The sequence below is a fragment of the Bufo gargarizans genome, chromosome 4 (assembly GCF_014858855.1).
Source record: "Bufo gargarizans isolate SCDJY-AF-19 chromosome 4, ASM1485885v1, whole genome shotgun sequence".
NCBI lineage: Eukaryota > Metazoa > Chordata > Amphibia > Anura > Bufonidae > Bufo > Bufo gargarizans.
Genome location: NC_058083.1, coordinates 201,603,429 through 201,616,565, shown reverse-complemented (window position 1 = coordinate 201,616,565; position 13,137 = coordinate 201,603,429). Strand labels below are relative to the sequence as shown.

At 42.0% G+C, this 13,137-nt stretch overlaps 1 protein-coding gene across 9 annotated transcripts in view; it reads left to right on the top strand.

The window, feature by feature from the left end:
* TNK2 (tyrosine kinase non receptor 2) overlaps positions 1–13,137 on the top strand; it is a 228,482-nt gene that overhangs the window by 113,567 nt on the left and 101,778 nt on the right. The gene's annotated exons all lie outside the window — the stretch shown is intronic.

Below are 13,137 nucleotides of genomic sequence, written 5' to 3'. Positions count from 1 at the left end.
GTGTGTGTTGTGGTGGAGGGCGCTATTGCCTGCTAAGGTGTGGGAAGGCGGGATCCAGGGGGCCCAAGTAATTTTTTGCCCAGGGTCCAATCAATATTAAAGACGGCCCTGGGGGGGTGCATAATATGAGCTGTTCCAAAATTTGTAGAAACATTGGTGAAAGGCAAAGTTTGATAGCAGTTAAAATTAAAATGCATTTTTGTAGAAAAGACTGAATAACATACACCCCATTTTAACAAAGCCTGACAAAATGTTAAAAGGCATCTGTCACCGTGATCGATTCTATTGAACCAGGCATTATGCCTGGTATGGTTGATCACTGTGACTAAAATGAGCCCTTTCTCTCTGCTATCATTATTACCAATGCAGATAAATTCTAATTTTTTGGGTATATGCAAATGAGGTGCTCAGAGTACAGAGGGGCTGGCCTCGCTCCTCAGAGCACCAGTTCACCTCTGCCTCTCCCTGTTGCCATGAGAATGACAGGGCCAGGCGTCATCACTGCTCTGATGCCAGGCCCTCTCACTAATGCAGCACAATGAGGATCTCTTGTGATCGTCCCCGCTAGGCCAGCCCCTCAGTGCTCTGAGCACCTATTTTGCATATAGCTAAAAATAATTAAATCACCGTGATCAGTCCTTCCAAGCTGTATGTCTGATTTAATAGGAGTGATCATGGTGACAGATGCTCTTTGAAGGGAAGCTGTTACTTGATTTTTTTGTACCTTAGAATAGAGTTTTTGAGTTTATACTAGTGGAATTTAGGGTACCAAACATAACGCTGACAAAACTCTCCTCTATAGGATTATATAACAGAATTTTGACAGTGTCATGTTTGGTAAACTCCAGCACTATAATGGCATGCTTGTGGTCTAATGTAGAAAACAAATCTAGTTTCACATTTTAATTTTCAGTATACAGAATATCGTTCATGTACATCCAGTGCAATTCATAGTGCGATTCATTTATAAATAGTAAGTATGTGCCATATCAGAAAATTCCCGGACGTTTCGGTCTGTACGACCTTCTTCAGCGCCAGCCTCCTGACCCTGCCTACAGAGCCCGCTGAAGAAGGTCGTACAGACCGAAACGTCCGGGAATTTTCTGATATGGCACATACTTACTATTTATAAATGAATCGCACTATGAATTGCACTGGATGTACATGAACGATATTCTGTATACTGAAAATTAAAATGTGAAACTTTATTTTGCAAAAAAACTTTTGGAGTGCCGTGGATTTAACTTATATTGTCTAAACCACTCTCACAGGCACCCACACTGGATCGAAGGTGTGCGGAGTACAAAATTATCTAGAAAACAAATCTAGTGACAGGATCCCTTTAACCAGGTATAACATGGTATAAGTTCAGGTGCACACTGTAACCGCACAACTTACCGGTTGCCTGCAGTCTGTGATATGGAGCTGAAAGGGGCTGTCCAGCCATTAATATTGATGACCTATCACCCGCTGATCGGTGGGGGTCCAACACTCCATGCGAGTGCCGCTTCCTGGTCTTTACAATGCGCCTCGTCTCCTGTGGAGCAATTACAAGTACTCGCTCAATTCACCTGAATGGATCGGGTACTTGTATAAGGGCTTGTTCACACGACCGGGTGAAGCCCGTGCCCGTGCTGTGGACCGCAAATTACTGTTCGCAATGTACGGGCACCTTCCGTGGGGCAGGCACATGAGGATCGCAGACCCATTCACTTGAATTGGTCTGCGATCCCTACGTTCCGCAAAAAGATAGAGCATGTTCCATCTTTTTGCGGTGAGGATGCACGGAACGGAACCCCAGAAAGCACTCTGTAGTGCTTCCGTAGTGTTTCGTTCCGCATCTCCTGATTTGTAGACCCATTGAAATGAAAGGGTCTGCATCTGTGATGCGGAATTATATCGGAACGGTGCCCGTGTATTGTGGATCCGAAAATGCGGCCTGCAATACGGGAATGGGACACCACAACGGTCATGTGAATGAGCCCTAATAAAGAGGAAACAGTGCTCGCATAGAGTGCCACCTCCAATTCAAACAACTGGTCGATGGGGTTGTCGGACTCCCGCAGATCAGATATTGATGACCTATCCTGACAATAGGTGATCAATATTAATGGCTGGACAACTCCTTTAAGAGCATTCAGATCAATGCAGTCACCTAGCTGCATAAATACATAAAAGGCAAGGAGCAAAACCCCCTTATTGGTTTTCACCTATCTTTCTCAGACCCATACATTTTAAGTCTTCCCATTCAGACATATGAGAAGTCTTGGTGGCAACCTCTGTAGGAGGGGAGTCTGGTTTATATATTTTTTATTTATTTGCTTGTAGAATATTTTTTGGTCGTTTTCTAATGAACATGTATGTAAAATTCTACTTGTATACCTTTCTTATACCAGTGCTGTAGCAGCATAGAATGGTATGTGGCCTGTGTAGTGCATCCATAGTCTATGAATAGGATTAGACATGGCATCAGTGATATGAGCCCTAGTTCTCAGATAGCAACAGAATAGCCTGGCATGCATGGGCTAACTGAATAGAAATAGTGGTGAAATAACTGTTATTTGTTATGGTTATTACAGCAGCTTCTTCACTGTGTGTATGTATTGTGCCTGCTTCTTTGTCTTGGTAATACAATTAACTGTTAAAAAAGGTGAACATTGTAAGTTTTACAAAGAAGAAGTGGATCTTCTGTGTCTACTGAACAGATTTGACTTGGGACTACTCCTAAGGCTACATGCACACGACCGTATGTGTTTTGCGGTCCGCCAAAAAATGACGTTCCGTATGGCATCTTTTTTTTTTTGGCGGATCCGTTTTTTTTGCGGATCCATTGTAATAATGCCTATCCCTGTCCGCAAACTAGAAAAAAAATAGGACATGCACAATTTTTTTTGTGGAGCAACGGAACGGACATACTGATGTGGACATACTGAATGGGTCCGCATCCTATCCGCAAAAAAAAAAAAAAAACAGAACGGACACGGAAACAAAATACGGTCGTGTGCATGAGGCCTAAGGGTGTGTTAGCGTTTTTCTCCTGGCAGGTTTATGATGGTTATACCGTACGATAAGGCATCAGACCTCCAACCCGTGAATATTTCCCTGTGCAATGAAGTGGGATCTGGTGAATTCTTAATAATATCATTTAAGAGGGTGTTATTTAAGTGGCCCCCGTGGTCTTTACCCTTTAACCCCTGGATTCTGCTGCAGGGGAACCACCAGTAGACTGCTAACCCACAAGAGTCAAGAGACACCTGTGCGAAAATAGTCAGGTAAAATTGTAGTCATGGAGTTTGTTCAATGTATCATCAGTCCGGGGGTTAGGGGCAGGCCGCTCAGCACCAGAAGTCGGTACACAGTACAGCGAACAAGATGTATATAGCACTATTGCAGAAAACTATACAACCAGAACCTATCTTCAAGGCACCCTCATCACAGGATACCCACCTGGACAGTGATAACTGAATACTAGGGGTCATATTACTATCGACGAATCTGTGGGCTATACCCTTTTTTTCTAGATGTGCCTACTGCAGAGCTATAAGAAAGAAATGCGGGCAGAATTTTAAAAAAACATGTATTTTAGAAAAAAGATTTTCTAATCTATAAACAAATACGTAAAAAATAAATAAACCCTGGGGAGCATATGGCAGCCATGTAGCATCCATGAAATAAGTAGAATTACTGCCCAAGACCGCATACACAGTTTATAGGGGGCACTCAGCGCTATTGTGGACGAGTGGGCCCAAAGTTAGCGTTTATAGAGGGCACTCTGTGGGCTGTCATCTGGCACACTGGCAGGCATTACGTGGAGCATGTTACATGTGTATCAATATGAAAGCTGTATTTATTGTGTTTAGTAGTATAAATATTCATATAAATCCCGCACTCAACGCGCATTTACCGCAAGTTAAGAGAGGTACGTAATTCCACTCTCTCATTGCTATAAATAATGACTAAAGTTGCTTTTTAGGCAGATTTAGGCGTTTCCTGAGCATTCATTTCAATTCACTATTCTGCTCTAAATACAGGCATGAATAGCTCCACAGAGCAAAAACACTTTCCTCATGCCAAAAAATGTCAAAAGTTTTATTATACTGTCAAAGGTACAGGTATAAACAACATATCTACAAACAACCACAAGATACACCAAGGCAGCGCCAGTTCCTTCTGGGAGCCTCCATTATACAACATCCAATGGAACATTTTTTTCTGACAACAAAAACTTTCGGTCCAAAGAACGTAAAGGCTGTACGGAGGTGTATTATGTCCATGTGTACGCTGCAAATATTTTTATATCCATTTCTTTGGCTGAAACACTGTGTACAGAACTGCATGTGTTAATCCAACGTCAAGGATTAAAGCGAACCTTTCACCAGGATTTCACATAATAAACTATTACCAGTACCTTATAGATATCCTCATTGTGTTTCAATGCATTCTTGTGCCGCTTTCCTGGGATGGATATTCATGAAAAAAACAAGTTATAAGTCTTCGTCTCCAGCTCCTGAAGTCAAGGGGGTAGCCCTTCCCTCACTCCGGGCTGTACCTCCCCTGCCCTAACCCCGCCTCTAAGTAGTGTAACTGACACCAGACTCAGTCGCCGGGACCGCGCTTGTACAGGCGGCGCATGCGCTGTCGGACTCGAACGTGATCCTGTAACTGAATCGCTGTAACCGTCCCCGATGCCTGCCTGTCTTCTCTTCCTCACGCGCAATTCAGTTACAGGATCGCGTTCGAGTCCGACGACGCATGCGCCGCCTGTACAAGCGCGGTCCCGGCGACTGAGTCTGGTGTCAGTTACACAAGAATGCATTGAAACACAATGAGGATATCTGGTAATAGTTTATTATGTGAAATCCTCGTGAAAGGTTCGCTTTAAGGTTTTTTTTATTGCATTTCTATCGTTAAGACAAGAAATGTAACATAGTAACATAGTACATAAGGCCGAAAAAAGACATTTGTACATCCATTTCGGCCTGTCATCCTGCAAAACAATTCCTTCCCAACTCCAATCAGGCAATCAGAATAACTCCCTGGATCAACGACCCCTCTCTAGTAGCTATAGCCTGTAATATTATTACTCTCCAGAAATACATCCAGGCCCCTCTTGAACTCTTTTAGTGAATTCACCATCACCACCTCCTCAGGCAGAGAGTTCCATAGTCTCACTGCTCTTACCGTAAAGAATCCTCTTCTATGTTTGTGTACAAACCTTCTTTCCTCCAGACGCAGAGGATGTCCCCTCGTCACAGTCCTGGGGATAAATAGATGATGGGAGAGATCTCTGTACTGACCCCTGATATATTTATACATAGTAATTAGATCTCCCCTCAGTCATCTTTTTTCTAAAGTGAATAACCCTAATTTTGATAATCTTTTCAGGGTACTGTAGTCCCCCCATTCCAGTTATTACTTTAGTTGCCCTCCTCTGAACCCTCTCCAGCTCTGCTATGTCTGCCTTGCTTACAGGAGCCCAGAACTGTGCACAGTACTCCATGTGTGGTCTGACTAGCGATTTGTAAAGTGGTAGGACTATGTTCTTATCACAGGCATCTATGCCCCTTTTGATGCAACCCATTATCTTATTGGCCTTGGCAGCAGCTGCCTGACACTGGTTTTTGCAGCTTAGGCTACTTTCACACTGCCGTTTCTGGGTCCGCCTGTGAGATCCATTTCAAGGCTCTCACAAGCGGCCCAAAACGGATCAGTTCAGCCACAATGCATTCTGAATGGATAAGGATCCACTCGGAATGCATCAGTTTGCCTCCGTTCAGCCTCCATTCCGCTCTAGAGGCGGACACCAAAACGCTGCTTGCAGCGTTTTAATGTCCGTCTGATGAAACTGAGCCAAAACGGATCCGTCCTGACTTACAATGTAAGTCAATGGGGACGGATCCGTTTTTACTGACACAATATGGTGCAATTGAAAACGGATCCGCACCTAAACGCAGGTGTGAAAGTAGCCTTAGTTTGTTGTTTATTAAAATTCCTAGATCCTTTTCCATGTCAGTGTTACTGAGTGTTTTACCATTTAGTATGTACGGGTGACTTGCATTAATCCTTCCCATGTGCAATCTATCCAGATCGCTCTGTAGTAGTATACTGTCCTCTTCAGTGTTGATTACTTTACACAGTTTAGTGTCATCTGCGAAAATTGATATTTTACTGTGCAAGCCTTCTACAAGATCATTAATACATATATTGAAGAGAATAGGGCCCAATACTGACCCCTGAGGTACCCCACTAGTGACAGTGACCCAATCTGAGTGTGTACCGTTAATAACCACCCTCTGTTTTCTATCATTGAGCCAGTTACCCACATACAGACGTTTTCTCCTACTCCAAGCATTCTCATTTTATATACTAACCTTTTATGTGGTACAGTGTCAAATGCTTTGGAGAAGTCCAGATATACGACATCCATTGATTTGCCGCTGTCAAGTCTAGAACTTACCTCCTCATAGAAACTGATTAAATTAGTTTGACATGATCGATCCCTCACGAAGCCATGCTGATATGGCGTTATTTGCTTATTTCCTTTGAGATGATCTAAGATAGCATCTCTCAGAAAACCTTCAAACAGTTTACCCACAACAGATGTTAAACTTACCGTCCTATAGTTTCCAGGCTCTGTTTTTGGACCCTTTTTGAATATTGGCACCACATTTGCCATGCGCCAATCCTGTGGGACATTCCCTGTCAGTATAGAGTCTGCAAATATCAGAAATAAGGGTCTGGCTATGACATTACTTAATTCCCTTAGGATACGGGGGTGTATGCCATCCGTTCCTGGCGATTTGTCTATTTTAATCTAAGTCGCTGATGTACTTCTTCCTGGGTCAGACAGGACACTTTTAATGGGAAATTCATTTTTACATTCTGCATGTCATCTGACAGTTTATTTTCCTCAGTGAATGCATTGGAGAAAAAATATTTAAAGGGAACCTGTCACCAGTTTTATGGTGTCCTAACTAAGGGCAACATGAGTAAGTGACTGATTGTCTTCAAAATGCTGGGTCACTTTCTTTAATTGACCCAGTCAATCTGCCAACATCTTGTATTGAAAAGCTCCAGCTGATAATGATGAGTCATGAATATTTATGAGCTCCTGACTCTCCCCGCCCACCTGCTGCTGAATGACAGTTTTTTTTCCATATGATCAGCAGCAGGTGGGCAGGGGAGTGGCTATGGCTCTGAATTAAATATACGCTGGACTCGATGACATCACGCTTGACTCAAATCAGCTCATTAACATGAGGCATGTGGCATTTTTGTGTGTATATTATGAGGTAACCATCTGTCACACCAGTAAGTGAATACATCTAAGGTACTTTTTAGTAGTTAATGATTGTATATAATTAGTTAGATTATAATCAAATATCCACATGACAGGTTCCCTTTAACAGCTTTGCTTTCTCCTCGTCGTTCTCTGCGACTCCCCCTCATTACTCTTTAAAGGGCTGACACCTTCAGATTTATACTTTTTAACATTTATATAATTGAAGAACATTTTAGGGTTAGTTTTACTCTCTTTGACAATTAATCTCTCGGTCTCTAGTTTGGCCGCTTTTAATTGTTTTTTACATGTTCTATTTTTTTCCTTATAGTTTTTCAGTGCTTCCTTGCTACCCTCCTGTTTTAGTGATTTATATGCTTTCTTTTTGTCATTTATTGCTTTCTTTACAGTTCTGTTTATCCACATTGGTTTCTTTTTGTTCCTTAACCTTTTATTCCCATACGGTATGTACCTCTCACAATAAGAATTTAGGATGCTTTTAAAGATATCCCATTTTGTGGCTGTATTTTTATTTTTGAGGACTTTTTCCCAGTTAGTTTGGCCTATGGCCTCTCTTAGTTGGCTAAATTTAGCTTTTTTGAAGTTTGGTATTTTTGTTCCTCCCTGTAGAAACGCTCTTTTGAATGATAATTGCAAGATTATTACTTTATGGTCACTATTTCCCAGGTGTCCCCCGACCTGCACGTCTGTTATTCTGTCAGGTCTATTGGTTAATACTAAGTCCAGTATGGCCGTCCTTCTAGTCGGGTCCTGAACCAGTTGGGAGAGGTAATTGTCTTTGGTTATTGCCAAGAACCTATATCTGGGTAGTTGAAGTCCCCCATAATAACCACCTCATTATGATTTGCCGCCTTGTCTGTCTTGTTTAGTAGTAGATTTTCTGTGGACTCTGGTATATTAGGTGGTTTATAGTAAACTCCTATTAGTAATTTATTATTGTTTTTAGCTCCATGTATCTCTACCCACAGTGACTCCACATGTTCATGTCCCTCACTTATATCTTCGCGGAGTGTGGGCTTTAGACAAGACTTTACATAAAGGCAGACCCCTCCCCCCTCTCTGGTTTTGGCGATCCTTTCTAAACAGGCTGTAACCCTGTACATTAACCGCCCAGTCATAGCTATAATCCAGCCATGTCTCAGTTATTCCCACTATGTCATAGTCCTCCTCACACATCACTAACTCCAGTTCACCAGTTTTATTAGTCAGGCTTCTGGCATTAGTATACATACATTTGAGAGGTTTATGTATTTTTTTACCCTACACCTTTCCTTCTGAACTGTTCTATTCCCTCCTTCCATCCCCCCCCAGTCCCATTACCTCGCCCCCGGTCTCTATCTGCACTATCTTCCCCTCCTATAATGTAATTTCCCTCCCCCAGTCCCTAGTTTAAACACTCCACAAAAGGAGAATTATAGGAAAGAATTGTCTCCGGTGTTTGTTATATCTTTTTTCTATTCCAGAAGACCACATCCTTACTACAGTGTGTAACTGCGGCCTCACAGTCACAAACATTTTGTCTGTGCCAATTATAATTACATTCTGGCCTCTGAGGAAGCAGTCCAAGTACTTCAACAAAGGCATATGCTTCCAATTGTATGCACACATTTTTCTTTAATTATTTTATGAAAGAAATCAGGGCAGAGGAATTGAGGACATTTTTGTTGCTTTGGCTGTCTATGCAGTTTTTAAAGAATTGTATATTTGTTTGTCGGTACCCTGATTTAACCCCTTCCTGAGCCTGCAATTTTCCATTTTATTGTTTTTATTTTTTTCTCTCTGCCTTTCCGGAGCCATAACCTTTTTTTTGCGGGATAAGTTGTACTTTCTAGTGGCGCCATTTACTATTTCATACAAGTAGTGGAAAGATGGGGAAAAAAAATCCAAATAGGCTGAAACTGGAAAAAAATATGCAATTCTGATAGTTTTATGGGTTTTGTTTTTACAGCGACACCATATTTATTTATTTTTTTGTGTTTTAATACTTACAAAAATAACTTTAGAAAATATTGTTTTTCTAGTTACATATACGGTATACAGTATAGCTGTATGATGGCTCATTTTTTGTCAGGTGATTTGTAGCTTTTATTGATACCAATTTGTGACATGTATGACTTTTTGATCACTTTTTGTTCAATTTCTTTTTTGCGGTGTAGCGACAAAAAAGCAAGTCAACCATTTTCATTCTTTTTCCTTTATACCGTTCACAGTACGGGATAAATATTTTAATATTTTAATACTTCAGGCATTTAGGAACATGTCGATGCTAATGAGCTTAATTTATTTATTTTTAATATGGGGAAGGGGGTAATTTAACTAAAAAATAAAAATATCTACTTTTTTAAAGACCCCCAGAGGACTTTAATGTGATTGCCTCATTGCTTCAGTGCTTTAACATTGCAGGCTGGGAGATTCAATATGTTCCCGTGGAGCCCTGACACAGGCAGGGCTCTTTAGAATTTCGCTCTAGCGAACCTTCAAAAGGCCCGACGCTGCCAGAATAACTGAATGGCCCCCTCGATCTCTGGGGAGCCATTTGGTCCATTGGAGTGCAGTTCTCCTGGGATTTCACCGCTCAGATGCGGTGGTTACTATTTACCATAAATAATACAGATCAGAGAAATTACCTCCAGATGAGTGCTGTGTAAAACCATAGAAACCCGGCAGTTATGGCACCCACTCAGTTTGTGAGTGAACAACATAATTAAAGACCCAACTTCTGCCGTACATGTACAACAGAGATTGGGAAAGGGGTTATAGAGGACCTGTCACCAATCCTGACATGTCTGTTACAGTAAATAATTGTATTCCACATGAAATGACAATTCTGGAGTCTGTAGAAAAATGGAACCACACTTCTTATAATTGGAAGGTTCTCACAGAAGGACTCTTCAGTCCATAAATTATGTAGAAAATGAATGTCCCTTTTCTTGAAAATGCCCAGTAGGCTGCTCCCGCCTGCTGGGATTAGAGAAAGCCTCTCAGTGCCACAGTAAAGCCTGATCCTGGCACTGTGCATGGTAAAAGAATGAGATCCCAGGAATCAAAGATCTTTCTGCAACGTTATATCATTTGTTTCAGTTTGTCACCATTTTCAAGATCTCCACTTGCTGTCAGTGGATGGAAAATGCACTTTTGCAACCAATTAGTTTAACTTCTAATGTCCAGTACATGTACAGGGGAATTTATCATTCCCCTCACTCCAGTTTTTGCAAATTTTTGAAGCACCAATGCACCTAAATATAGGCGTAAGTGGTGTTTCTAGGCTGCCCTTGCCACTTTCCTGAGAAGGGAGAGTGGCAACTGTGTGGAGAGGGTGGAAATGCCAGTCTGTGATAAATTCCCGCCCCATCGCCACCCCCTCCCCCATCACACACAGTTCTGTGCTAGAGTAGGATTTCACAGGGGGCCGCAGGGAACTGCACAAACCGCTGCTCCTGCCTGTGCTCCCCTCAAGCTTGGCTTAATTCTGGTACTGCACATCGGTACTCGGAGTGGGCAGGCCCCTGTCTGAGCCAGTTTAAGGCTCCCTATAGCATATTGCTACTCCTGTACCAATGTGCTCAGGCAGGAGCTCGCTCTACTCGGCTACATCCTGGCATAGCACATCTCGACAGGGTACTGATGCGCTGTGCCAGAATAAAGCCAAGCTTGAGGGGTGCACAGGCAGAGGCAGCTATCTGTGCTCCGGCCTGTGCGCTGCGGCCCCTGTGAAATCCGTACATCAGTACAGCGCTATACGAAAATAATGATTTTAAGATATGATAGGTTAGACTTTGGTTGCCTAATTAGTAGGAAAACAGTATAATTGATTAATAATAATTATATTACGAAAATCTTTGGCTATTTAGGACATTTAAAAAAAGTTTAGTTACTCTAGTCACAATTGTAAAACACGCAAATAGACAATTAAAGTGTAAGTGCAACTTTGTAACAACCCACTGTAATAAAAATCCACACTGCCTTCATGAGCCTAAAAGAGCTTCCACCATAAATAAAAGCTTTTTAGAGTTTATTTCAATTTAGGAGGATATGTTATATGTTATGTATATGAAGTGATAAGCAACGGGTCAGTGTGTGGGTGAAATTGATGGTGACATCCCTCGCTGTCAAGGTCATTGAATTAAAGGGATTCTGTACCTTTAGATTACTGATGATCTATCCTTTGGATAGATTATCTGATCGGCGGGGGTATTATACCCAGGACCCCCCCCCTTCAATCAGCTGTTTGAGAAGGCAGCGGCACCCACAGCAGCACCACGGCCTTTTTGTTGTTTCATGCAGGCCCAGTGACGTCAGGACTATTATCACTGGTCTCACTTCAATGAGGCTGAGCCCGTGCCCAGGCCAGTGATAATAGTCATGACGTCACTGGGCCTGTGGGAAACAGCGAGAAGGCTGCGGCACTTCCAACTCCTCCATTCATGCATGTGCAGCCACATCTCCATTCACTATGGCTGTAGAGATGGACGAGGCAAGGGTCCCATCTGTCATATATTTATGGAAGGACACAACGATTTTTTTGTTTTTTTCTTTACTACATTCAGACACTTTTTATTTATGTTTTTTGTTGGCTTAGCTGCATGAGGGCTTGTTTTTCTGGGAAGAGTTGTAATTTTCACACTACCATTTTGGTGTACGTATACGGTAATATATTGAATAACTTTTCTTCATTATTGGGGGGGTGGAAAATAACAGCAAGTCTTGCATACTTCTTTGGGTTTTGTGTTTATTGCATTAACTGGACAGGACAGTAAATGACAGGATAACATTATTGTGCAGAAGGTTTCACATGTTACATCTTAGGCTACTTTCACACTAGCGTTTTCAATTCCGCTATTGAGATCTGTCATATGTGTCAATGTGGACAAAACTGAACGAAACGGAATGCACCACAATGTATTCCGTTCCGTTTGGTTGCGTCCCCATCGCGGACAGAAAAATGCTGCAAGCAGTGTTTTTCTGTCCGCCATGTGGTGCGGAGCGAGACGGATCCGTCCTGGCACACAATGTAAGTAAATCGGGGCGGATCCGTGTTCTCTGACACAATAGAAAACTGATCCGTCCCCCATTGACTTTCAATAATGTGCAAGACGGATCCGTCATGGCTATAGAAGACATAATACAACCGGATCCGTTCATGCCAGATGCATGTGGTTGTATTATTGTAACGGAATCAGATCCATAACTTATCCGCAAAAAACACTAATGTGAAAGTAGCCTTAAGCTGTTACAGCTAATCCACAAAATGTATTTTGATATTAATTTACAAACCCGCCCACAGAATATATTTTGCCTGTGTTGGCCTTTGTAGGAGTGAATGCACTTGCATGTCTGGAGAGCTGCAGGCATTTCTGGTTATGAAATCACAATGACATGTGACCACATGCACAGGAAACGAAATGTACACTAATGTGAACACAGATGTAGACAATCAGTTCAGGATGTTTAGAGCGTGAACAATATTGGCATCAAGTCATGTTAAAGGGGTTGTCCAACGAAAAATATTCAACAGTTTTCAAACCAGCACCTGGGTCTGAATACTCTTGTAATTGCATGTGATTAAAATGTAGCATAGCTACTGAGCTATTAAATAAAATGTATGTATATAGCACCACCTGCTCTTAGTTTTTTTTCTTGTTTCTTTGACCTGCTCACTGAGATGGCCGCACATGCTCAGTTTCATCCTTGAATTGCCTCCTGAGCTGTGATAGGGAGAGCATGGACACGCCTCCTGAGCTGTGATAGGGAGAGCATGGACACGCCCCCTTAGCTAGAGCAGAAAAGACACTCCCCTTGAGCTTTCAGCTTGATATAAATCTAGCAGAGCAATGAAT